Raw genomic sequence first — 25,801 nt, forward strand, 5'->3', positions numbered from 1 at the left:
TGGGAAAGACACATTAAAGTACATCTCAGCATTTTTGTTGGGAAGCAAAATATTTGCATTATGAGCACATTGAAGCCCTGAACCATAAGTCCATACATGAAATAAAAATTCTTGGCACTTTTCCTTAGTTGAATGAAGTAGGCATGAAGCAAATCCAAATACTGTTGTGTTTTTCCTAGCTTCACTGTGAAATGGAGTTTAGTAGTATACCTTCTCAGGATCAGTGCTAAAATTACACATTGTGGATTGGTGGATGAGGATTGGACTTCTGTCACTGTGCTCATGTGGGTTATGTGCCTAGGCTTTCTGGGCACATAAAGTAATGTCCTGGACCTTCCTGGTCGTAGAAGTTTTGTTTTGTTTCTGGTGGGTATGGGATGAGGAGAGGCGGTTTCATTGTGTTGGTGAGGCCTCAGGTAAGCTCAGTGAAGTGAACAATTTTGAGAAGAGAGGTATGCTGTCTTTCAGATTATAAGTAGAATAATGGATATCACCCCATTTCTGAGTAACCTGCTTTTCAGGAAGTCATGAAGACATCCGGAAATCATAGGATCCAAATGCTGCTTCTCTGACCCTCCAAGATTTTAGTGTGAGCATTGATAAAGATTTAAGCTTAAGAGAAAATCTAGTCCAACCTATTTCCATTTACAACTGGGAAAACCAACGCAAAAATACCATTGAAATATTGTTGCAGGTCAGAGGTATACACAGATTGTTAGTGATAGGACTTGCACCTAACCTGTGTCTTCTGGGTCCCAGGTCATCTTCACCATGAGAGTATCTTACTATCAGAATGTCCTTCATCACTTAGTAATGAATTACCTTATTCTGCTAAATGCTTTACCTAAGTATTTACAGGAGTTGTATTAATATTACCATTGTTAGTGATTTTTACATATTATTTCATGTAGAGTACAGTGGTATGGTCTCTGTCAACTCTTGAGATCTCTTCAAAAGCATATGTGTAACTTTGGGGTAAGGGAAGAGCAGCTTTCCTGTGGAGAGCTTAGGGTATAAAGAGTCTCTGGAACTTTGTTTCATACAATTACAGTACCATTAGAAAATAGTTGAAATAATTGCAATCTGATGAGTATGTTTTCGAATAATTATACATTAACTTTATTCTTTTAGATCATCCTCTTTTGGAAACCCTAGAATATTTGATACAGATTTCAAAAATAATGTATATAATATGTGTTTCTATGTCTGTCTCTGTAAAAATTGAGAACACCTTCCCAGCAAATAAGTAAATACTACAGTGAGTAGATGAGATCTATGGAAAAGTAATCTGTAGTTGGCAAATGGTAAAAAAATCAAAGACTTGACTCAATCCAGAATTTCTGTTCAGTAAACCAGACATACAGTAGTAGTTACTTATCATTTAACACTGTCTCTATGGGATAACAAAACTTTAAAAAATGATCTATCTTATGTATTGGATATAGTCATGGAGCCCTCTATTTTTAGAAGATCATAAGTCAAAGCTATCTGTGTCAGAGTTGTGTTTATAATGCTATCTTCTGTCCTTTATATGAAAAGGGATAACACAGAGGGATTTAAAGACACATTGTCAATGACATCTTACTCTGCATTTTTATGTTCGTATTGACCAACGTCAGTAAAGCATACTAAAACTTTTCTAGGGTGTAGGCTTGCCAGCAGCTCTTCATTGATAACCTTAACCTGATGATCCCTTGTTTTAGATGCTTTTCCTCTTAGGAGGAAGCACCTGGTTTGAAGAAAGTAAAGAAAAACACTTGAGAGATTTGGCAGAGGTTAGGAATAGGCATTAGAAATAACCACACACTGCTCATGTGGCATGAACTCTCAGAGTTAAACAGAAATTGATTTTTTTCTCGGGTACTTGAGCCTATGAAGAAGCGTTGCCATTTTATTTTAGGGTTCTTGTTTTAGTTTTCATTGGATTGTAAAGACTCATTAAGTTAGGTTCAGGTTTCTCTGTGTGAACAAACTTTGCTTCCTTTGGTTTCTTTGGGCATTTTTCTCCTAGAGAGCTCTTATCTATTTTCCTTTTCTTGAAAGGAGTCTTGCATGACACCATCCCCTTGGCATTTCCTCTGAGTTTGTGAATTTCCCAACTGAGGGGAAGAGGGTTGTTTGTGAAGGGGAGCTGTAATATGAGAAAATTAACTGAGCTTTTTCTTTAACTCTCCCTCTCCCTTTTGAGATTTAGACTATTTCACATAACATCTTTAAAGAATTTCCATGTTCTCATACTATTTAGGATTTTGAACTGGATCCCCAAATCAGTATATGAACGAGATATGACACTTAAAAATAAAGTGGTAGAGAAATAGAAGTAAAATACTATTTGTTAGAATAATATAATTTTTTTTAAACCCAAAACTGAGTGTTTAACATGTTATCAGTTAGATACAAAAATACTAGGTTCAATCCAGAGAACAACCATTTCTCTTTGGCATTGTAAGTCTTCTGGGAACAAAATGTTTAGGTAAAAATAGCTAGAGTTTTAAAGTAAAGCCCTTGTGTTTTATGAACTTAATATAGAAGATAAAGTTACTGTTGGGGCAATGTAGTTCTCTTTTGGTTTTGCTAAAAATAAACTTCATATTTAAAATTCCATAAATTAATGCTTTAGGGTTTGCTATTACTAGATTTTTTTTCTCTTATGATTTTTTTCTTTCATGATTGTGTAAATTGTGTGGACAGTGGTGGCTTGACCTTTTTCCAGTGATGGGTGTAAGATTTTGCTTGAGCCCAGTCATCTAGCAGCCATCAATCTGGTGTTTTGTATGGATGGCATCATGCCGTCCATCATGATGGATGGTTCATCATGAGATATAGAAATGAATCAATCCTTGCTCTTAGGACCTTCTGAATTTGCAGATAGGTAATTAAGTTGTAATGAGAACAGGCACTCTCAGGAAAAAAACAGTACTTTATTTTAGTCTCTGTTTAGCATCTCTACTGAGTTCATCCAGCCCCAGTACCAGGTCAGGGCAGCCCTGGCTTGAGAGCAATGGGCTACACTTGAGATTGCTAGACCTTGGTGGTTGCTCTGGGTAACACCTTATAAGTTTGGGCAATTTAGCTAACCTTTCTCAGTCTAGTTCCTTATCTGGAAAAATAGAACCCAGACCCTGCCAAGCAGGGTTGTTTTCAGGATTAGAAAGTATATGATGGAAAGTGAATTGTTTTTTAGTTCAGCATTCTGTAAGTGGTGTTGTTATGATCCTGGTGAAAACCTTTGCTATTAGGAATTGTGTATCCTACATTTAGAGATGCCTCATTTTGAATGTCTAAAAGAAATCTTCACAAAGAATATGGAATCTGGCAAATTGCCATGCATTGATATGACGCTTAATCTACCATGGCTTCACCTTGGCAAGGAATCCATGGCTGGCACAGGTAGCACAGATGGTAGTGTCCCCTCCCCCTGTCCCACCCCCTCTGGGCAGTGAAGATTTTCCCTTGCAGTGACTTGAATTCCTGGGATTTAGAATGCCAAGAAGTTTTCAAAGGAGGCACTTCTGAATAGAACCTCTGTCTGTCCCTCATACTCTCATTCAACCCTGAGTACAGAAGTACTTTTGATACCATCTGCTGAGTTGTTAGCAATTGTGGAGGTAAAACAGCTAAAGTGGCACAGGGGGAGATTATTAGGGCATGGCCATCTAAATGGGAGCCCTTTAACAAAAGTCTGGCAATAACTGCAATTTCCTCATTCTATATTACTGTAAAGATCCCCTTTTTCCCCCAAGCATGTGTTGCACAAAGCTGTACTTGTTGTCTCACTGGGGCTAGCTGAGGGCTGTGAGGCTCTCTGACTTGATAAACCCCTCTCTTCCTGGGCTCCTCAGTGCTTGCCTGAGGGGGGGCGGTGTGTAATTGGGACAAGGAGAGAAAAGGATTGTGGAAAGCAATAATCTACCCTTTGCTAGTTTTCAGCAGTTGTTTGGGTGGATTGGGGCTTGGGCGGTTGTGTGTGCAGTAGTGAATTTGAGTGGTCACTGTTTATGGAAAGTTGGCATCTGATCTTCAGTTGATAGCTAGCTAGCTGTGAGTACTGTGAGGCCAGAACAGCATAGAGGCTGAGTGTCTAGATCTGGGGCGAGACACCTGGGTAGCATAGGAAGCATAAATCTACTTTACCTGTGGCACAGAGCTACAGAAAGGAGTCTCACAGGGACACAGGAAACAGAACTTCCTTAGCACTTACCTCCCCTCAGGCCAGTGAATAAAGGCTCAGCTCTCAGGGCCACTGTAGAGCCAAACCCCATGTTGGTTCAAGGAATAGTCACTTATCCAAGCTTAGTAGACCCCCTGTTGGGTGACTTTGAATATTTATAGATACTCTTGTATCGTTTTCTTTTGTGCTTTATCTTGATGATTGTGATTTTTTTCCCTAGGGTTTTGGTAGCATGTTGGTGAGAATATAGAATACATTTTCACATGATTGGAGAATAACTAGAGTTACCAGAATGTGCACAATTACTTTTCTGTATTTTCTAGCAAAAAAAAAAATGTGAGTAAAGTAAGATTTTTGAAAAGATTTTAAACCTAGCAGTAGTGTTGGCATAGAAAGCCTGAGCATGCACAGGATTACAGACTATACAGCAGCTCAGTAAGATAAATATTACTAACTGTGAAAAATGTTATGTCAGTTTCTGAGATAAACAAAGGAAAGGAATTTGTCAAATTCTGATGCGAATGCTTCTGTAAAATAGCGTTACTTTTTAATTTTAGAAATCTACTTTAATCTAAAAAAGAATTCTCTTGAGGTATCTAAAATATAATCTGACTTTAAGGAGGAAAACCAAACAAATAACAGCAAAAATCCAGTGTGTGGATAGAGACAGGGGAAGTTAGGACACGGAGAGAGCAGGCTGCATGCTTCTGAGTGTGCTGTTAGCCAAAAATGTTGTTTTTTGCCTGAGCAGCTAGGAATTGATTTTGGCGGTTCTGTCACATCTTTTATTGGTTGTTGCATCTTAGAGCTACAGTGTGTGTGGCAAGTCTGTGTAGGTTTCATGTTCCTTAAGGAGGGTTTATTTAGCACACTTACAAATGTTATTTACTCAAATAAGAGGACATTAAGATTTTAAAAAATTATATAGTGCACATGTAAATATGTAATGTGCATAAAACTGCCTTACATTGATAAAATACGAATTTTGTGCACATACAGCTTTGTACTGTAATATCACACATGAAGTGTTTCTGAAGAATTGTATGCAAATTGAGCCATGATGCTAAATGCATAACTACTTTTTTAAAAAGTTCATTATACTGAGTGTCTAGTGATTAGAAATTTAGCCTTGGTTTTTCCCTATGATCTTGGCTGAAATTTTGCCTTTGACCTCAAATTCCCATTGGTAAAATGAGGATAAGAACATTCTTGTCTTGCCTCCCTCCCAGGGGTTGTTGTTATGATTTGTGTGTGGAAAAAAATATATAGACATGAAAAGATGTTTTAAAAGTATATTATGACTTAGAAGATGGTAAACCATTTGTAGTGTATTTTTAAGTATATTTTAATGGTGCCCAAGGAATTAGCTGTAAGGATAGCTTTCTGGTGTTATTAATCACCTAACAGTTTTATCTGTTAAACTCCTTAGATTTTTCTAAAGCAGAATGTACCTGAATTACTACAAACTCCTCACTTTCTGGTTACATTTGTCACTCTTAACCTAGGCAGTGTAACCAAGACCCTGACATAGACATTGTGTCTCTTCTGCTTCCCTTATTTTTATTAATAGTTTCTTTTTCTTTCTCCTGTATTCTCTTTTATATATAAACTTCTCTAGAAATTCTAAATGCTTTTAAGTGAAATAATCATCAATTAAAGTATTTATTTCTCTACTTCATTAACCAAACTTAGGGTTACTAGTACATAGTTGGGCAGTCTGACATTACACAATGTGTTGCAGTGTTTTGGAAGCATGTACCATTATCCATGAATTGTTCCCAAAAACTTTAGTCAAAATCCAAGGTAAACACATGCCTAAGAGGAACAAATAAATACAAATTACACAAGGGAATAATTAGGCAAACTTAATTTTGAGACTTTTTGTAAAACAATTGGCCTGCTTTCTTCAAAAAGTCAAAGGAGTTCTGGAAGAGATTGTAGAAACAAGCTAAAAAAAATGAATGTGTGATTGTAGACTCGATATTGTACAATGTGGGGATTGTTATTTTTCTTGGTTGTTACATGATAATGGCTAGGTAATACTTTATATTTAGAAAGATATTTTGATATATGCACTTTTTGAAATGGCTCAGTGGGGGTAATCTGTTTTACTAGGAGAAATATATAAATAATGTCATAGTGTTATTAACAAATGTTGAATCTAGGCATTGGGTAATCAGGTACTCATTATGTCTAGGACCATTGCTTTTATTTTCTGTGGCTTTTGAAATTTCATAATCAAAAATAGAAAAAATAGTGTTTCCACGTCGGAGTCAATTACTCTACAGTAAGACCTACATGAGTTCCTCTAAAGACACTTATTTACCCTATTGATATTTTGCCTTTTTCAGCTTTATTGTTTTCCTAATTTGCTTCTGGCTTTGGCATCTCTATGCTTACTTCCCTTTGTTTCCTGTACTAGGAAATAATTCTTTCAAACTCTGCTTGCATGGATTGAGGCAGCTTTTCGCTTGAGAGATGTGTTGACAGTAAAAAGGGGAACAGTGGACAAACCGTCCAGTCTAGTGAGAACAAACTGCAATGACTTACTTGGAATTCTCTTTTAATTAAGAAGGGTAATTAATGAAGAATTAGACATACTTTGCAAACATATTGTCTCACTGGAAGTTGAGTGGAGAGGCCCTGTATTCTAACCTGGTTTTTATTAGATTTTTTTTCATTAGTTCAAAATTATGAAGAGTTTATCACTTCCCTCATAAGTATGGTTTTCCCCAAGCTCTTAAGGTTTGGCAGTTCAATTCCAGATAGAGCAAGATTGCTTTGGTGTTCTTGACTTTTGATCTGTTATCCCCAAAATGGCCTTGCCTTTTAACTCTCAAACCTCAGAAAGTACACCTTTGCTAATTTTTTGCTGTGAACTAATGTCTTACCTTTGGCAGTGCACCTGCCTCTTATTTTTAAGCCACACAGAGCCCTTGGAGGGTAGAGAGCTCTCACACTGGTGGCTCCGGGCTGGCCTCCTCTCAGACAGAGATGCTCCTCTCCACCTGGCACTGAGTGGAGTGTATGGCAGGCTGTCTTAACCTTTAATTAGGCAGGAAATTTGCTTGAATAATTGCTGTGACAGCTTGGCTTGCTAATAACTGGGTTAGAATGAGCTTAATATACTGTTGATTGTATTTAAACCTGTTCCCCCCACCCCCCTTCCCACAATAAAACCATCTTTTGGATTTGGTGGCTTAGTATAAATTGGTATAGTTGTTCAGTATAAGAATGGGTTTCAGAGTTTTCTTGGAGTAGATAATTGAAACAGATTTTCTTAATTTTTGTTACTTATTTGTATATTTCTTACTGTGGCTTATTACTACAATGACTTAAGCTGCTTCTCTATAAGATTATCTATTCATAGTAATATCTTAATATCAAGTCAGGGACACTAAAGTGACTCTATTTCCGTATCCATTTAGGGGGCATATGTCTTGTTCCTTTCAGTAAGAGTTTGAGCTGTTCCTTTCTGTTTGACTCCAGTGGGATTGGGAGATACCCGAACATCACTACAGATGCTTTTACTGAGAGTATATTGGATTAGAAAAGACAAAGTTAGCCCTGTAAGAGCAAGAGTCTCCTGCAGTTATAAGATGCATACTGCTGTCCTCAGTGTTAAGGCTTCTGCTTAGGTTTGTGTGCTTTGGGTTATATTCCTGATATTTTAATTTTGCATGTTTTTCCTTAACATTAACTTTAGTACAAACCATATAATCCATTCTTTTTTTTTCCATGCAGACTTTAAGATAATGCAGGAACACTTTTCTCATTTGCACCAGGCCTGCAAATAATAGTATAGGGCAAGGTGTTTTTTTCCCCTCTTGTGACAGGTGAGGGTGGAGTTAGGTGAACACATAGATTTGATCTCCAGCAAAGGCTGCTTCCAGCCAGCATCACTGATTGCTGGTACTTTTCAGTTTAAGGGTTTTAGGACCTACTCAGTTAAGTGTCTGATGGAAACAGTCTCTTCTTTCTTTTATGGTTGCTTCTTTTCAGCAGAAGGAACAAGTGCTTTTATTTGCTCTGAGGAGAAAAAGTTCCATTCTTAATCAGCACAGGATATTAATGGCCACAGCAGGTATAAGCCTATTCAGACTTTTCTAATTTATAATCATAATGTTATTTTGTTATAGAGCTAGAAAGAGAAGATTCTGTGATGGTCTGGGATTTATGTGTTAATTTTGTTACTATTTTTTTTAGATGAGAAAATCTTTGCCTTACAATATTCATTGTGGCTTCTTCTTGGAAATAACTATAGTTCATTGAATCTTTAGGGTTTTTTGAGACTGTGTCTTGCTATGGAGCCTGGGCTAAGGCCTCCTGAGTGCTGAGATTATAGGCAAAGTTCACTGAATCTTAGAGTGTAAAGTGATAGTACTTTTTTTTTCTTTCTTAAATAGGAAAGCTACCTGCTTGATTATTGTAAAGTCTCATTTGTTCTAGTGGTATCATCCAAACAAAAAGGTAGGTAGGCTGAGTTTCAGCTCCTTTCAACAAATACTAAGTACTAGTTGGTTCTAGAGTTGTGAAGTTAGCATGGTCAAGGCCCTAGCTTCTTGGTGCTTACACACAGACCCGAGCTTGTTCTTCCCTCCTCTCCCTCCCTCTTCCTCCCCCCACCTCCCCTGCTTTTTGGTGGTACTTTTTGGTTCAAACTCAGGGCCTTGCACTTGCCAGGCAGGTGCTGTGCCACTTGAGCCACACCCCTAGCCCTTTTTGCTTTTGTTGGTTTTCAGACATGGTTTCACAGGTAGGCGCAGGGTAGCCTGGATTGGGATCCTCCTGTTTACACTGTGTGTATGTGTAGCTGGGATGACAGGCATGCACTACCAAGCTCAGCCTTTTATTGTTGAGATGGGGTCTTGTGAACTTTTGGCTTGGGTTGGCCTCCAACCTGGATCTTTCCAGTCTCTGCCTCCCTGCCTTCCAAGTAGCTTAGATTATAGGTTTGAGCCACCATATCTGGCTAGGGTTGGTTCTTTATACTAGCACCTCCCATTTACATCTACTCCTTTCTTGTCTTCCGCTGAGCTAACTTCCCTGTTGAGTTTTGATACTTCGTTATATTTTTAACTTTTCAGAGTTCATACAGGATGGCAGACAAGTAGTTGAGTTGTACAGGGCAAGCAATAGTTAGTGCTAGTGGTGAGGCTAGACCCTCCACTGCTGTTCCCTCATTCAGATGATAAGTAGAGATACATAGTGCTCTGGATAGACACATCATTTTAAGAAGTGAAAGCTACATAGTGAAAATAATACCAATCCACCCTACTCTGTCCTTTCAGTATAACCCAAATCCCTTCATGATTTTCCACCATACCAAGAGTGAAGCACAGTAGCTTGATGACTTGTAATTGATAGTTGAAATCAGTCTGCTAGTGGTCCTGATGGTTCTAGTGGTCTGTGGTACATCAGCAGGGTTTCTTGGTTGGCCTCTTAAATCTCTCTCAGCATGGTTTGTCAGTGCCAGGCAACTGGCAGGCCCTTCTGTGCTCTGAGATTGCCCTGTTAGGGTTCAAAAGTCAGTTGGCTCAGGGTGCATTAAAAGGAGAAAAAGGAGATTGCTCAAATAAATGTTGTTGTCCTTGACCTCTATTTGGACATGACCCCTGATGGAGAGGACTGGAAGCTCACAGATTTGTATCTCAACCATCTGAAAACCATTCAGAAAAGCTACCTTGTGTTTTATTCCCTGGAAGAAAACATTGTCTCCCTGGGCTTATAGTCAGGGGTCACCCTTTTAAAACAAACCCTGTATCTGAAATTGTAGTTCACACACCTGAAAAAGGATGTACAATAACATTTCTTTAAACTTGGTGAACTTGAGAATTTTGTAAAAATTCCTTTTTAAATAATTGGCTCAGGAACACACTTGCTGATTAAAAAGAGACATAGCTATTGAGATACTTGTTTCCACACAAATTTTGCCCTTTTTAAATTGCAGATTGTTCTGGCTTCCTTTTTGAAGACTCAGGTGAGATTATTTTTGGTTTCTACTGAAGAAAGGATGAAAAAAAGAAAAGTTTCTGAGTTTTTTCTGTTCTCCACTTGCTGTGATAGTGTGCTTCACTTTCAGCACTAGATGGGAAAAGTAGCATCAAAACAAAACTTAATGAGGTCTTCTTTGCCAAATCCTGTTGCAGACTCTTCAGTTTCAGAAGATGTGAGCAATTCCTTCTGCAGTCAAGGTACTGCAAGACTACAAGTACTAGGCATCTGTCCTCATCTTCACTCTGAGGTGCAGGCATCATGAAGGAGGAAGTTAGCTGTACTGCTCACCAGAGCCCAGGCTGCTCACCATTTTTATGTGAACGTTCAGCTTTGATTTGTGTAGGTGTTGGATTTTTCAGAAAGTGGAGTGGAGTACACCTCCTTCTGGGGGCTTGCAAATGCCACTGACACCAAGACCTTCTCTGTGCTTCTCTGTGCTCTGTTGGACCCTCTGTGATCCAGCATTTCCGTCTTGATTCTAGGAGGAATTATATTTATCTTGGCTTTGATATTTTCCCATCTGAGGACCCTGTATCACTATACAAGTTTCTTGAATGATGATGTGATAAGTATGGGAAAAGGGAGGGCAGCAAGGGGCAGACAAGGAACCTTTATAATGCCAACAGTGCACAATCCTTGAGCGAACGTGTCTGTCTGTCTCAGGGGCCCCTCACTGAGCAAACAGGAAAAGAGGACTAAGGGCCCAGGTACCTTCTGGGTTTTGAATCATGGCTGCTTCCCTCCAGTTATTTTATTTTTTTTTAAATATCATAAAGTAAGATTGAGTCTAGTTTTCTTTTGATGTACAAGTCTGTATAGAGTTTTAACTATTGCTTGGTGGAACCATAATCAGAATATTGAACATCCCGTCACCTCTAATCCCTCCTTGTGCAGTTTCTTTGATTTCTGGTTTTGAAGGAATGCCTGAGTATTGGGGAGACTTGTGCTCCTACTAGGTAGAGTTCTTTGAGGACCCCCGGAAAAGCTGTGGAATATGGACAACTCTAGGACTTCTCTAGGGGCCTGGGGTTCACTCCTCTCCAACTAGGTGTCCTTGCTTGTTTTGTATTTTGCATATCATCTAATGGAGCACTAGGGTTCCCTCTCTCTCTTCTCTCCCTCCCTCTGTCCCTTCCTTTCTTTCTCTTCCTCTCTGTCTTCTATGATTATAGGCATTCATAGGTTTTGTAGCAGTATTTCAGGGCTTCCCCCATCAGTACTAACCCCTCAAGCTTTCTGTGTATTGTTGAGTGGCTTTTCAGGGCCTACTGTACACTGTATGAGAATGAATTCCTGGGGACAACTGAATAAAAGGTGTCTGGCTCTACAGATGAGACATTCTATCCATCCCAAAGGTAGATGAGTCAGCTTTTTGGGTCATAGATTTGGCTGCCTCCATTTGTAATTCCTGTGAAGAGTTTGTATTTCAGTGAGTTTTCCCCTAGATGTCTTTTGAAGTAGAAGAACTGCTTAGTGGATTTGCCTGCAAGCCTCTTAGAAGGAAAAGCCACTTGAAAGGTTTGTAGGTTGAACCTCTTAGTTGAGATAGTTTGCAAAGGTCTTTGTTTATAAATTACTGGATAGTTTCACACACAAACACCTATAGGCCTCTTGATTATTCATTGAAAAGCCATTTGCCAGTTGCCTGCTATGCACAGGCTTGGGCTAGTGCTGGGGTGAGAACTTAGAAACCTAATAACTAGTGGTTTGCCATCTGTCTCTCCTCCCCCCAACTTAAAAAAAATCTTGTAGCCTGGTGAAGGGAGGGTGACCACACCTTCTGTTTGCCCAAGGCAGTCTTGGTTCACACCTGCTGTTCTGGCATATACTGGATTAGTACTCCATTCTCTTGTCAAGTGTACTACTTTCATGATATATTAATATAGTCACCTCAGAGGAGGAGGGGTGCTTGTTTGGTTGTCTACCAGTTGGTGTTTTTCTTGGATTGTTCCAGGGCATCTACTGCTTAGACTTTTCCCACAGTCTCAGGGCCACACTTGTTTGTTTTCACGTGTTCAGGAGATAACTATGCATTTATTTAGCTGCAGTGTGATGCTCAACTATTGTAATGTGTGATCCACTGTAGAATTTTGAGGGGCTTTTAATTTTTTTTGAGAATGTGAGTTTTGGTGGTACATACTGAAGTCTTTCTGACAGTAGTCCCCATGGAGCCATATAGCTATTCTGAATTATTCAGGGGGGAGATTTAGATGCTCAGGCCCCCTCCTAAGCAGTTTTGATCCCATAGATTTTGTGTGGAACCCACGCATGTTTGATTCAAAAACAAAAGTCACCCAGTAACAACAACAAAAAAATCTCTTCAGTGACTCAGGTGTGCTTGAAAAACTGCTGTTCTATAAGCAAGAATGCTGGGCCTATGCCTTGTAAGAGCTGGCTGTGAGGATGCTGAGAGCAGCACTTAAGTGGGTGGCTCACCAGCTCAGCTTTAGACATTATCTTCTTAGGCCTAGCCTAGAGACCTTAGCTTTAACAAATCCATTTTTAAAGAGAAACTAGAAATCTGGGTTTTATATGTGCAATTTCCTGATTTTTAGAATATTCAATTTAAAAAAGTCAAAATGCAAATTACCTCCTATTTAAAAAAAAAAGCGCTTGTGGAAAATGTGAAAATGTGATATCCAATTTTGTCAATGAATTGCCAGGGAGAAGAAACCTGCTATTAGTATCTAGAGAGTGATTTTTGGCTGTAGAACTCACAGTAAGTGCCTTAGTAAGATGCCAGGATAATTTGAAATGGGAGAAGTGCAACCAGAAAAAGCTGACACACAGAGGCTATTTTTAATACTGATCTGTCAATCAGCCTTTGTTAATATTATTCAGCAATTGAACCTTGTACCCTTATAGCCAAAGAACCACATACTAATAATAATATGCAGTGTTGTTCACTGTACATTTAGGATTTTATTTTTAAGTTAAAAGTATGAGTTTCTTCCCCCTTTTTTTCTGTGACTGTTGTTTTTACAGAAAGAAAAGAGCGATTGCTTTCTGTGCATAGTTAGAAATCATAGCCGGGCTCTGTTAATATCAATGCAGATTTTAACTTTGAGTAGTTTGAGTTTTGCTTGAAAGGTGACAACTGAAGAGTATACATGTAGACAGTCAGTGAGCGGAGGAATCTGGGATCTTTTTTGGCCAGAGCCCCTGGTTTTGCCTCTTGTAACCCTTTCTCTATAACCCAAACTTGAATTTTGTGAGAGAGGAAGTTGCTAGTCTTGGCTGGACAGGCTCAGAGGGGTCCCTGGCTTTCGGCAGTGGTGGGCAGTGTCTGTTTGCACAGTGGCACATAGCAGTGGAAATCTCCTTTTGTTGTAGACTGAGATCAGAGAATTTTGGATCTTGTGCTCTGAAGAGGAAGAATCAAGCAGAACATGTGGATATAGTAAGACAAATAGAGTTTTATTATAGGAAAGGGGGAAGGAAATTACAGGTGGAATGGGGGCGCTGTGTACCGGAAAAAAAAGGGAAGAAATTGCACTTTAGGTCGTTTTTATATCATCCTTAAGTTGGAGTTGGGGAGAAGGTCTGCGGCACACTCTGTCTCCAATGGCCTTTGGCCAGGGGGAGGATTTGGGTGGATTCATGTATACATCTATGATAATTCTCAGGTACTCTGTAAGTCTATGTGGGAGGAAATTTCTACTCTAATTTAAGGGATTTGCAATTGAAATGGAGCTTTCTGGGCTCAGAGGGAATGGGTAAGGGCGGAGTGAGCAAGGTGTTCTGAATCAGGCTGAATAATTTTTATAAGTCCTGAGCTTTCCCTAAGGTCTAGTCTGCCTCTGTTTAGCCTTTTCTACTTAGTTGACCAGAGGAGTAGAAGCTATGTCATTATTACTGAAGCTTCAACAGGATTACTGCATTACCTTACAGCAACAGAGTTTGGAGTTAATGTGGCTCACCCTTTGGTGCCTGTGAGTCTTTTTGTGTAGATTAATTCTGGCTCACAGGGTCCTACAGGGTGAGTGGCAGGGCAAGTCATCATCACCTCCATTTGCTCTCTGCCCAAATGACAGGGTATCATAGAGGCCTTCCTGACCACATAGTATAAACAGCAACCTCCCATCCCTGGCATTCCCTCTCCTCTTTGCTCTGCCAGTTTTTGACTGTAACTTCTCTCCCCTCCCCCCCCCTTTCTTTTAGCCATCAGAATGTATGATTGTAAGACCATCTTTATTTGCTTATTGCTTTTTTTTTTTTGGTGGGACTGGGGTTTGAAATCAGAGCTTCCCACTTGCAAAGCAGGCACTCTACTGCTTGGTTCACATCTCCAGCCCAACTTGCTTATTGCCTGAGTCCCCCTCCAAGAAGGAGAATATAGATTTCACCTGCTTTATTCATGGTTGTATCCCTAGTGTCTAGACCAGTGCCTGATAATTCAACATGTTTGCCTGGGAAACAGACCCTAGAACCATGGATATTGTGTAGAGCCATGGCCATGCTTCTGAAAATTTGAGACATCTTTTCAAGGTCATTTTCAGTGACAAGAGCAATTGACTCAGATGCTCAGAATTCCTTTTACTTTATTTTGGTGTTCTTGTGACTGAAAGAGCTTCATTTCAGTGAAACTACCCAGAGTTCTTTAGTGTAATTTTTTATGCATGTGGCTGTGAGAAGGTGGTTTTTCTAGAGCAGCAAGACAGACTATCTCTTCAAGGAGTTAATGAAGGGACTAGGTAGATTTGGGCTGCACCACAGGGAAGAAAGGGGCTGTTCTGGGTCTTTCTCCCACTGTCCCAACATAGAGAGTGAGGTTTGTGAGTACTCACTTTAACTTACCTCTGATTTATATAGCCTGCACAATATGGTGTACCCTTCTGACCCCTAGGCAGTTGTGAAGTCTTAGTTCTTTCTCCTTTGCGTCTTTTTTGGACTTGTTCCCTTTACACTACTAGTCCTGGCTTTGCTTCAATATAAATAATGCTCTTTGAACTTCTGCAAGGTGGATAGAAAGCAGTGTTAAGGGGGGGTTTTGTGAGTAGCATGGGATAATGAGCAGTGCTTTGGGGCAATTCCTTGGCAGCTAGCAGGTTTCCCAAGGTGCCTTGGGTGCTACACCTGAGGACAGGGACTGAGTCAGTAGCTGGCTGAAAAGTGGTGGTAGGGTGAAGATAAGTTGAAGTGAGAGGGCCTTCAGAAAACATCCTGCTGGCAGCTTCCCTCTGCCTGAGCAGCACACAGAGAAAGACAGGTAGAGTTGTAAGAAGGGGCACACCAATCCCTGACTTACGCCTTCAGGCTGCTGTCAGTTAGGGAGTGCAGTGGGAGCAGGTTCTGGTGTAGACTTTTAGGCTTAGATCATTAGGGGCCTGTAAGGAAAAGTGCTGTTCCAAATCACTGATCAGTACCTAAACCTTTGAAGTCAGGCATTCTTGAGTCAGAATCCATCTTGTCCTCTTACTAGCTGTGTGACCTAGGGCTAGTTTTCTAATCTCAGGGAATCTCCACTTTTCTGTAGAGATGTTTTTCTTCTTTGTAAAGATGTAAGGACTTCTTGTATTATATATTAAAGAATCTATATAGTTTTATGTGTTAAGCACATGAAGTAAATACCTACTTACCAAAACATTTGAAAGAAGAAACACACTGAGTGCTTCCTTATCTCACCTTCCTTTGCAGGATGGGAGGGGGTTTTGATGTTGAGGAAGTGAAGAGAGAACCGAGAAGCAAAGAAAGTGTGCATGTTGCAGAGCCTTCCCTTGCCTGTGCTTTCAGTCCTGCAACGGGTTTGCTGCTGGTCCTCAGCATACTACGGGGAGGATGGCTACACTTCTGCTTTATCAGCACCTGCAGTCTAAGCAACCTGAGAGACTGCCCTTTTATTTACTTACTCACAAAGTCTGTCATTGTGAATCTTATTCTGAGAAAGTAGTAATGGTGTGTTCAACCCAGAAGAAATAGTTGCATAACACTGAGGAATACTCATGTGCTTTTATGATTCCTCATAGTACATAATGATTTTTAACAAAAGATGCTTTGAGGAGAAACTTTCTGTTTTTTCTGAAAGCTTTATCTCCCAAATTTCTATGGAAATACCTCTTCAGACATCAGGTTTTTGGGGGTTCAGTTTGGTGAAGTTAAAGTTCAGATGGACAGGGCATTAGTGCATGAGGGTGCTCTGATTTTAAAAACTAGCTGATGGGGTATTTCTGGTAAAAAAATATTATAATGGGACCTCGAAGAAAAACTCTAAATTTGGGTTTCCTCTTTCACTTTTTTAAAAAAGAGGAATAATAAAAAGATGGGTAATGAGTGAAATATTCTATCATTTGAGTATTCAACACAGGCAAATAAAAAGTTGTATACAGATTTTGAATATCAGAAGAAAACAAGTACCATGTGCAGAGGCCACATGTGCAGGGAATGGTTATGTCTTCCAAAATGGGCTAGCACCTTTAATGCAACAGAAGCAGTTTAGGCTCAGAAACTAGATTATAATTGAATTTAGAAACACTTTAGGGAAAGACATGCCTGCTTAGATTGACTATATATGAATAGTGTAAATATATCCAGGTTCAAGGACAGTGCTGTTTTAGAGTAGGCTTTTTGATGTGCTGAGAAAGAAGGAACAGTTTGAAAACCTTAATTGAAGGTTGGGTTGATGACAAGTAGGAAGGGCCCACGGGTGGATCAGTAGCCCAGAATGGAATCAAGATCCTATCATCACTCAGTCTCTTGCCTTTTGATTTATGTTTGAAACGTTAAACTTTTTTTCCTCTAAGCCAATGAGAAGAGCTCACTTTAAGTGCTTTAGTGATGCTTGAAGTGATATTTCACTATTGGAATTAGAATGTGGATATAATTCTAAAAATCAAGTATACTGTGAAGTCACAGAGGAGAAATGTAGAGAAACTCTTGGGAGGGTTGCTCCATAGAATTTTCTTTTGTTTTTTGTTCTGGATAAATGATTACCATTGTAATAAACCGAATGAAAACTCACTAAACTATTTTTTTCTGTGTTTGAGGCATTCTGGTGTCATATGTACTGATAGGTTCTAGTGCGATGTTTGTTCTGCTTCATGGTAGTTGGTTTGGTATAGCCATGTCTTATTTTTATGTTGCATCTGGGGTTTCATAAATGGTCAGTAAGGAGGCCCAGTCTAGTAGCTAACTGCTATCCACTGGTCAATTAATCTTTTATTTGGTGTTGAATAAGGTTACCTTCAAGAGTAGAATGTTTATTCTTAATGTATTATGAGAGACTTATATGACTGGATTTGAAGTTTAGCATGACCAGATTGACTACTTAGCCATTGATTGTCTTTGTCTTTTGCTATTTCTTAATGGCTAGAATACAAAAAATATTTTGCACATGAGTTGGCCTATAATAAAAGAATGGAGAGTGTTTCATACTACTAAATGTTCTAACAAAATTGCCAAATCTAAAGTCATTCAGCCTTTTCTAAGTGAGGCAGCTGCATGTATGTAATAAATGTTAGTGATAGCTACCTGCAGAATAGTTGAAGTTTCCATTGTTTTGGATGCCTTGATATGAAAACTTGCCATTACCTTTTACTATTGATGAATAAACAGTTGAATTAATACCTTTGGTCTTCCTTGTGTTTTTGGGACTCTACTATTGATCTTTTTGTTGGTTGGTCTGTCGATTTTTCTATCTGTCTATCTTGGTATTAATTTGTTTGTTTGTATTTATTTTTGAGACAAGGGCTTGCTATGACCTGGAACTTGTGATCCTTCTGCCTTAGATTCCTGAGTGCTGGGATTACTAATAGACATTGGTGTTTTTAAATTTGCCATTGTCGCCAGTGTCTGTCTGTCTCTCTTTCTCTCTCGCCTCAAACAAATTTCTCAGACTTCATGTTGTAGTCCAGACTGCAGGGCTGTTGGCACCCTTGGAGAGGGCACTGTGCTTTTTGATGCTGTCCCACCAGGTATCTTTAAAAGTAGCTGCCATTTCTTCCCACCTTACCCACTGCCTAGCCAAATTCGCCCTTCCCCCCTTTGCAGAAATTACTCATAAATTGTCCTGGCAGAATTTTTCTCTTACATCCTCTCATATGTGTTTGTCCAAACTGTCTACATTTCTCTAAGATAGACGTGATGTTTGGTTTAGCGGTAGCTCATCTAACCAGAATCTTGCTGGCTGCTTGCCCCTCCCCCATCTCTTCTAGAACATAACTCTAAATGGCAGAACAAACATGCAGAGCACAGATGACGGACCTTTCTTTGTACTGCCTGATGTAATAGTCCCCGAGGCTGTCACTTAATTGCAAGGAAGGGATAGCAATTGATGCTCTTAATGATTTCCTTGAGCCATTAAGAAAAGCATCTTTAATGTACCCAAGAATTCAAGATTTAGAAAGATTTCCATCAAGATTAGCTCTTTAAAGAAAAAAAGATGTGGTACATAATTTGTTTTAATTCTCCATTAACTCAGCTATGCAAAATGATGATTCACTGATTGGGGAGTGTCTTATTTTTCTTTTCTTAGCATTAGTCCACAGTTCCCTATGATGGAGACATAATTTTCTTTAAAGGGAGTGTTGTTCTAGATAAGATAGCTCCTACCTAAAGAAGAAGGCATAATTCTGTATTGAGGCTTTTGATTCAGAACTCCTGACAGAATAGAAACTCTGTCTTCTTATTAAATCATGAGTCCTGACTAACCTCCTGTGCTTTTTTTGTCTACCTGCTCATCCACATCCCTGATCATAGGAGGGAGAAATGGATATATAGATGTTGATTTTAGTAAGAAATACTAGTTAGAAGGATGAAATAGGCAAAAGTATGCTCTCATTTCAAAATTGGCAGCAAATGGTTCAATGCACTCATGTTGCCTTGTTCCTCCTCTTTTGTAGGAAGATATTTAGAAGACCAAACTATTTCCTCAAGTGCTCTGAGCTGTCTCTCTCCTAAATTAATGACATGCTTCCTTATCTTAGATGGCTCATGGAGTGCTGTCTTGGTAATTTTGGATTTTCCCTGGATACTTCCTGGAAAAGAACACTAATGAGTGAGGTTTGTGGTTTTGGGGTTTACGGTGCAGAACGAGTTGAGCTAGTCTTTGCCTTTGGGGTAGCTGGAAAGAGTGGTCATGGTTTGCCCAGTGTTGAACTTAGCCATTCATGACATACTTGCTTTTAAAGTAAGGAAACTCAGAAAGGGGAGAGAACTGGGATTTTCAAGTTGAACCATGAGTTATATGGATGAGACATTCTGGGGAGAGAATTGATAAACTAGGCTTGGCTTAGCTATCAGATATGTGTTGTTCTAGCTCTTGGTTTACTTTCTCACCTGTAAAATCACCTACTTTATTGAACTAGGCTTGCCTGTCCTTTGTGCTCCTGGACTCCTATAACTTCAGGACATAAGTAACATGTTTTCTGGAACACATAATTGATGTTTGTTAGAATTTACTTGTTGCGAATCTAACTTTTACATACACCAAAACTCTTCAGCTAAGACAGTAAATCACATATATCATTATAATTGACACTGAAAAGGATAAGAGAACTTGAGTTTGACCTTTTCATATAATCTTAAAGGAATGACTTCTCAAACCTCAGAGTACATGACAAACCACTAGACACAGTTCTTACATTGGGTCTGGGTTGGAAATCTGCATATTGTGGGTAAAAGTGGTTTTTGTTATCAAATGACTTGTTTATTAGAAAAACTTATTACCCCCTACCCCCATAGTAAATTTCTTAAGTCCAATGTTTTAACACTCCCAGACCAACAGAACACCACCAAAGAATCAAGAAACAAAGCTTGCAGGTTGGTAGGAGGAATGAGAAGCCTCCAGGTCTTTTGTAGCAGGCGCATATCATACCAAGATGGACCTTCTTTTTCCAGCTTTGTAAGGGTACTAGTTTTTTCTTGTTGGGGTGCAGTAAATGACAGTCTTCTCTTGTCCTTGCTTGTCTGCAGTGAGGCGATGTGGTTTTGTGACACAGCTTCTAGTCCTGGATGCATCGTTGTGTTCTTCCATTTTTTCCAAGTCTGCTACCAGCATACCTGTCCCCTTCAAGATTTGGAAAGGATTGCTTTAAGTATCTATGTCCTGTCCTTTGATGATCTTCAAGCAGTGTCTCCCTAATAACATGCCCTTCCCCACCTCAAGCAAAAGCAGAACAGTTGGTTTCACACTTTCAAGTTTTTTAGGTGTTTCTGCTGTAATGTTTTTCCATGTAATGCTGTGAGTGAGTGAGTGAGTGAGTGAGTGAGTGAGTGAGTGAGTGTGTGTGTGTGTGTGTGTGTGTGTGTGTGAGAGAGAGAGAGAGAGAGAGAGAGATTGGTGAAATGTAGTGTCTTATAAGCTTACTGACTAATAAGCTTTGCTGTTAAGCAAGTACAGCATCAATTTCTGACAGTCTCTGGAGTTTTTGTTTCAGATTAAATTCAGAAAAAAGGAGACTTTTGATTTTTGATATTTACTGAAGGAAAATTAATAATGAGATAAGCTCTCAGTATCAGTTTTAGAAAGCCACGGATGAGTGGCTCTGAATGCACTCAAGTATGCCTTTATGTTCCCTAAAGAATTTTGCAGGATAGTCTTTATTTATCATAGGAGGTTCAGGCCGGGGATTTTTATTGTTGGCTTCTACTGTATTGCCGTTGTTTGATTGTAATTAAATATTTATTTGTGGACTAGTGTATTTGGCAGCTCCTATGTAAGTTAATTAAACAGTATATTTGTGGTCATTTCTATCTTAAACTGGTACAGTCTGGCATAGGGAACAATTTTGGGTGTGAATCTTGAGCTGCTTAGCTTAACCCTCTTTAAGCTTTAGTTTCTCCATCTTAATGAAATGAGGATAATGATACTTGTGCTGAGTTGTGTGAGGAGTAAAGGATTCTGCATAGAACATGTTTGTTCACTGATGTCCCAAGAATGGAGCCCTTCTGATGTCTGTGTCTTATTCATCCAAGACTGTAATGCTTTCTGTGTCACAAGGCCATGTTTGCTGGAGTTGAGGCTATAAGCAGGCAGCTCTCTAGTCTGCTGGGAGAAGAAAACATGCTAAGTTATGTGTTTACTTACATAGTTTCATAAATTTAATAGAATTTCCTTCTATAATATTCTATCCGTTCTCTCTCAGACAGAATGATTATGACTAATGCAAAAGCTTTGTGCTTCTGTGAAGAACGGTGAGATCTAGGTAACAAGCATTATGAGCAGAAAACTTGCTAAGCTGCAGTCTACTTCCCTGTTAAGGTGTGAGGTAGTTGCACCAGTTACTAGCAGGGACTTGTGAGAGAAGGTTGGAGGGTGAGTGATAAAACTTCTTGATAGAGGAGTTAGGGAAGTGGCAGGACCATGTCTTAGAATTGGAGCCCTGAGATAAGAGTTCTGTCTTTCATTGCTTGAATTCATTTGTATCTCCTCCAAGTTTCCTCTTAATGTAAATGAAACCTTCAGAATTTGCCTATCAGTGGGCATAGTTAAATCATCAGGTATATTTTAACAAGCCATGAATGAGTTAGCTAGTATGTAGTTACAGAAGAAGATTTATGAAAATAGGAACATTGCCATCTTTTTTCTCTGGGGATTTAAAAGCTTCTCTTGAATGCTATTCCCTGGGCCTCTCTGTAGGCTAGGGACAAACTTCATTAGAGGCAGCCAGAAAGGCTGCCATAGTACCCTGCATTTTAAAACCATATGGCATGATTTTTCTTGGAACATGTGTTATAAATGTATTGTATAGTTGCAAGTGCAAGGTAGCAATTTGCACTGTTAGAAACACTGAAAGTTGAAAAAAAAATAGACCATTTTCTTTAGCTTGGACCTCTGCCAAAAATAGTTTTCTTCTTTTAAAAAAAATTCATTTTCCTAAAATTTAAAAACTAAACATGAGTACAAAGTCATGAAGGTGGTTCTTCTGAGTTAGACTTTTTTGAAATGATACCGATACAGTTTTTAATTCTAGATCTTGTTATCTTTCCTGTTGCAAGCATGGAATGGAAATTATTTAAGCTGTTTCTTTAAAAACAAAACATTTTGGTAGTGGGAATTTGACAAGTTGGTAGAAACAGCAGGAGTCCATCTCTTGCATTTTACATAAGCATTGTAGCAGGTCTGCCCCTTGTACCTCAGGCATGGGACTTAATGATAAAATTTAAAGTCTCTCATGTGTGGAGCAGCTTAGTGACCTGCTTTGTTGCCCTCCTAGGATTTCTCAGGATCTATTTAGAAATACATGTGAATAGTATTTCGGAACTTTTCATTGTTAAATGTCTCATAAATGCATTAATGTTTACATGGTGCTGCATAAATAAAGCATGCCATGAACTTTTAATCCCTACCACCTGGCATTTTATAACCCTGGATGGGGCAGCTTGTCTTTATATAATAGTATAAAAGAAAGGCATGCATAAGTAGATGCCAGGTATGTGTGTTTAACGCCGACAACCATTTTCTGTTGTATTTTAGGATGGTTGATTCAAGGGAAGTTCAGGGGAACTTTATAAGTTCAGAGATCTCTCCACGCACAAGTTAGATGTTTCAGTTACATAGCATGCCAGGTTTGGAGTCAGGTGAAAAAGTATGGTTACATTGGTAGAGAGTGACAACATGGAGGTTAAAATGGGTAATATAATAGATGTATAGCCCCAGACTTCAGTGAATAATACCTTTTCTGTATCTTTTAAGTCCCTATCAAATTAATTCCATTTATAATTATGTGCAGTTTTTCTTTGAATCTTCTTTAGACTGTGAAGAGGAGGGCCATCCATGTGTTAACAGTTATAGGGATCCCAGGAGAGCCATGGGTAGGACCTCTTTCATGGGTTACCCAGATTGTGCAGACTTAAGCTTGTAGCCTTTCCTGGACTTAGAGGAAATCAATATGTTCGCTTTGGGTTAGTGTTCAGTAAATCACAGACAAATTTCTGTCCTTTAATAAACTCACATGCATACTAACATCCAGTAATTCAGTTTCAGCTTTCGTTATTTTTTCCCCTAGACAGTTTGGCTGACCATTTTGGTTCCTTCACACAAAGATGGCTTATCTCAGCAGATAAACTATTATTTGTTTCAAATTTAGAGGTTAGATTTCTTTAAAAAAAACAAAACAAAAACAAAAAACAAAACACAGAACCTATTACTCCAGCACTCTACCAGCCTCCTCTGAAATTTGCCTTGCCTTTCATAAATCAGAAATGGTTCTAATTGTCTAAGTTCAAGGTAGTTGAAATCTGAATTAGGGAGAAAAGGCATGGCCCCCTGGTGGGATGGATGAAGAAGACTCCACTGGGAGTCCCTTGTGCGTCAGGCAGAAAGGTCATGGTGGTCAGGGCCTTCCATACTCTGTGCTTTATCTATAACTTGACTGGGTGCCAGTCATCTGAACACATTTGGGTCCTGTCGCAGTCTCAGGAAGCTTATAAAAGTTAAGCACTTTCCCCAAGGAAGTACGGTGATGGGTAGAGGAGAAATGGTGGCCAAAGTTGCCTGCATTCATTCTCATTTTCTCTGTACTTTTTCTTGTTTCTTAGAAAGGGGGAAGCAGAAGTTGTAGAAGATTTTCTGGTTTAAATTTAAAATTGATTAGCTTGGAGACGTAGTATGCATTAATGAAGATTAAAACCTTTGCATGGTCTCACCTCTCTCACAGAAATAATTGATTCACTATCAGGTCCTGATTTATAATTCCTTAGTAGGGGAAACTCATGTTCTATATCAAGCAAATACTGAGTAAATTCACAAAGCTCAGCTATTGTGCCACTGTCAAACTGCTATGTCTTGAGAATACACACTCGCTATCTTGAGTTCAGTCATAGAGGGAAGCACATACTTTCTGGTTGCTTCTTATGGCTTTATGTTAACTTGTTTTAGAAAAAGATCACAAAATAAACATCTGGAGAGGATTTTCACAGACCCATGAATTTTCTTGATTTGTAGGGATCTTCATTGTTACCGTGTCCAGTACTCAGAAAACACTCCCTCCCCCATTTTCACTAGCAAAGTCCCAGCACAACCTACCTATTGTCCTAAAAACAAGGAAAACCAGAGCACCTTGTGTGATATTTTCTCCCATCATTTGGTTTATGTCAGTGAAAAATTTGCTTTGTGATTTGGAAATAAATCTACTACAAGATGACTAAGAGTTTGAGGGCTGATTGGGTATTTAGGAGTCCTCTGTATCCCTTACATGGAAGGTATCAGCTGATACCTTAATACCATATTCTCTTTAAGTTTTACTCTTCCTTTTTGGATTCAAGGAAGTCATAATTTGGCTTCATGATTGTGTTGTCAGCCATAGGCCTGGGAGCTGCTTGATAATATCATTGATTGAGGGGAACCAGGTCCAGCCACATTTTATTTCAGGGTAATGCTAGTACCGTACAGCATTCTTTGCACCTTGATTATTGTGCACAAATCCTATGAGGCAGCCACCATTATTACAGGTAGCCCAAGGCACACCAGTCTGAGACTTGTCAGATCATAGCAACTGAGTATTCTATTTGGCATGTGGTGCCATTTTCATGGGGTTTCTTTGTCCATATTGTGACTTGAGTTCCTGCATAACCTCTCCAGAATATATGGAGAGTTGTCCTCATGTTTGAAGTTCACTATGCTCTATCATGAGACCACAAGAGAGATAAGATCTTGGAAAACAGATTTTGCATTTGTTACAGAAGGACTATTTCTACTGAGTTCTTCAGTAGGTCATGGTCATGATACCTGAGTGGGCTCTTAGTTCCTATCATGAGAAATGACCAGCAGAGCATTACAAAAAGTGTATAGAGAGGAGCAAGTCTGATAACTAAACTAACACTGCCCGTCTGGGTGAACACAGAACAATATCAAGTTTGAAATACTGAGTGATATAAATGGGTTACACAGTTTTAAGTCCTAGATCACAAATCACATAGCTGTGATAAAAGAAAATAGATAAAAGAAGATAGAAAGTTATCTTGGAGGACTAGGCGCAGTGGCTCACATACCCATAATCAGGGTTTTGAAGCTAGTAGGGGTAAAAGTTATCAAGATCCCATGTCAACAAATAAGTCTAGCATGGTGTTGCATGCCTGCAGTCCCAGCTATGCAGGAGGCATAGGTAGGAGGATTACAATCCAAGCCAATCACCCCAGCACAAAAGACTGGAAGCTGGCTCAGGTGGTGGAACACTTGCCCAGCCAGGGCAAGGCCTTGAGTTCGTTCAAACCTCAGTACCCAGTACCACCAGAAAAGAAAGCAAAGATAAAGAAGGCTATCTTGCTGCTCTCCCAGTCTTCTTGTGTGCTTTCTTTATTCTGTATCATTCTTCAAAATACCTACATCGGGATGCAGAAAAATTTCAAAGAAGACTCAGTATAACTCTTGTGAGATCAAGTAATGATCTTTGGGAGTCCACCAGGGAAAAATTGTAGTTACACATTTTTGGTGTAAAAATAAACACCTAGAGTGTTTTGGGTCCTTTTTAAAAAAAATGTGGAATGCTAAGAACAAGAATTATGGTCAATGTGATGTATAAAAGAACCACATTATTTAAGTTGCTTGGAGAAAATGTTAGGCTAAATATGTGAAAGAAGAAGGAATTGATACTTTACCAAAATTAAATTTGTTCTACTAGTTACCTTCTTTTAAAAGTTTGGTTTATTTATATTACAGGCTGTGTTCTATTGAAGAGCACAAGAGTATTTCATCAT

General features: G+C 39.1%; 1 protein-coding gene across 50 annotated transcripts in view; it reads left to right on the forward strand.

Moving 5' to 3' along the window:
• The window catches only part of Map4k4 (mitogen-activated protein kinase kinase kinase kinase 4), a 179,065-nt gene that overhangs the window by 54,619 nt on the left and 98,645 nt on the right, over positions 1-25,801 (forward strand). The window lies entirely within an intron of this gene.

The sequence above is a fragment of the Castor canadensis genome, chromosome 12 (assembly GCF_047511655.1).
Source record: "Castor canadensis chromosome 12, mCasCan1.hap1v2, whole genome shotgun sequence".
Classification (NCBI taxonomy): Eukaryota; Metazoa; Chordata; class Mammalia; order Rodentia; family Castoridae; genus Castor; species Castor canadensis.